Source organism: Microtus ochrogaster, chromosome 5 (genome assembly GCF_000317375.1).
Source record: "Microtus ochrogaster isolate Prairie Vole_2 chromosome 5, MicOch1.0, whole genome shotgun sequence".
NCBI lineage: Eukaryota > Metazoa > Chordata > Mammalia > Rodentia > Cricetidae > Microtus > Microtus ochrogaster.
Window position 1 is genome coordinate 70,053,797 of NC_022012.1, and position 2,372 is coordinate 70,056,168.

A 2,372-nucleotide genomic window follows, 5' to 3' on the forward strand; every position below is an offset into this window, starting at 1 on the left:
AGTACGCTGGCAAGGCAAGAAGACAAGACGATGTAACAGATAAAGGGTAAGAAAAAAGTCTAAAAAGGAAGAAACAAAAACATGTAAAAGAAGGGGGAGAAACCGAGAAGAAAGAACACTGAGGGAGGAAGGAGAACAGGACACCAACAGAAACGGTAAGAGGAAGAGACGGGCCTAGCTCAGAGGAATGCCAGCTCCCCTCATGCCTGCTCCAGCTTGCACCCAGCTCCCACAGTCTCGGAGAGAAGAACAGCCTACTAATCAAGAGTCCTGGCTAAAGAGAAGACTTGGAAATGCTGTCACCTTCCTGGCCACTTAGAGACCTCATACAGGACCAAAGTTGTACAGCCTGCAACCATTTCTACAAAGCAGCCTATATGTGCCACAGTTCCCCTAGCCACCTCACAAAGGCATTGTTTCTGGACGTCCCATGCAGTCAATCCTATAGAGGGGAGGGTAAGGACAGTGGTGATGTAAACTCACACTCTCACTGTCTAGCCCAACCAATGAAGCGCCTGCACTGTGGTTCTCTAAGAATGTACACTTTTAGGGTTTATTTTTACATGATATGACTGGAGTGGGGGCATACGGAGCTTTAGTCAGCAGTGTGTTGTTCTCTGATGCTCATGCATCTATGCCCAGTACGCACTGACTCTCAGACGCCTTCTACCTCCCCACTCTGCGGGGATTTTCCCTGAAGGTACTCATTAACTGGGTTTTTGAGAATGGCAAATACTTTGAAAACTGTATTGAGTGTCCAGTAAATGTCTATTATGGAACTTATGGTGATGAAGGGGAACAGATGGGATTCTGCAGTCCTACTCTTGCTTGGTACACTAGGAGGCAGCGCAGGTCTACTGCGTATGCATCAGGGGTCAGGGCTGCAGGCCCTGTCCAGGGATGAGCACTTGGTTCAAGAGCACCAGGGATGGAAGATCACAGCAAGGCGAGGCTACACCAGAAGAGATGTAAACAGCTGTTTCATACAGGCTCCGACTTCGCAGTTTTCAGAAAGCTCTCATATTTCCACGTATCTACTAAGGCTAGAATGCTGAGCTTGGTAGGAATTATAAAGTCCTGTTTCCATAGCCCAGGTAGGAAGGCAGGGAGCCATAGGGCGGGGAACTTGCACAGCAGATACAATCCTATCCAATGTGAACAAAAACAAAAATCAACAATTAAAAAGTCCTCGGCAATTGTAGGAAAAGCTATTTCTTAAAAGGGCTTAGGGATGTTTACTAACTAACTGGGCATAACAGAGAAAGGAAAAAAGAACAGTGTTCAGGATATACACATATGCATCTATAAAAGGCTAGCTGTGGTGGGAGGGTTTCTCCTGACTTTCAAAACACACCAAGGCAACACTGGTTATCTAAATGTCTACGACCCCAGGGCTATGCAATAGTTCCTGCACTGGACACTGTCCAATGATACCCATGGCTGAATTGTTAGAATGTACACATATGTGTTTGAATCTGAGCACACAGAATTTCTCCTTGTCCAAATGAATTTTCTTATTACACTGCAGTACATTTAGACCACGCTACTGAAAAAGTCAAAACTTTCAGGTATTTCTAAGGCATAAGCATTCAATGTTTGAAGTCAGTCTGTACCAATAAAGTACAACATTATCACTCATTTCTTTTAAAAGACATCCTACATAAATGTTTTCTTCAACTTAAAATTGTTCAGTTCCAAGATATTAAACCATTCATTTTCACAAAAAAGGAATAAGAGACACCCCCGTACAGAATTATATGTTATACTTGACAGACTATAATTACTGTTTCTAAATTAAAAGAAAACTGTCCTTTTTGAATACATATTTTCAAAAAAAATTCAATTATTTTTAAGTGACTTAAGAAATTTCCTTAGAGCTAGTGGTGGTGCATGTCTTTAATCCCAGCACTCAGGGAGCTAGAGGCAGGCGGATCTCTGTGAGTTCCAGGACAGAGATATACAGAGAAACCCTGTTTTGAAAAACCACCACCACTAACAAAACATTTCCTTAGATTATAAAAAAAAAAAAAAATCACTACTTAAAAAAGAGTATTTAGAAACTAAAAATAGCAAAACGGAAGATAAACACAGTGCTAACTTTCTCCATTTTTCATTTTCTCTACTAGTTTGCTACATTTATACTTTCTCGTCAGAGTTTACTAGGAATGGATAAGGTGTTTCAGGGTGAAATGCCTGCTTAACATGAACCTAGAACAATGAGGACCCTAAGAGAATATAATCAACATGTTAAGTAGTAAAAGACAAGATCTCCTGAGTAAACTGGGAGCATGGGGACCATGGGAGAGGGTGGAAGGGGAGAGGAGAGGAAGGGAGGGAAGTGGAGAAAAATATATAGCTCAATTAAAAAAAAA

At 41.7% G+C, this 2,372-nt stretch overlaps 1 protein-coding gene across 1 annotated transcript in view; it reads right to left on the reverse strand.

Annotated features, from left to right (window-relative positions):
- Positions 1-2,372, reverse strand: part of Ice2 (interactor of little elongation complex ELL subunit 2) — a 41,567-nt gene that overhangs the window by 1,583 nt on the left and 37,612 nt on the right. The gene's annotated exons all lie outside the window — the stretch shown is intronic.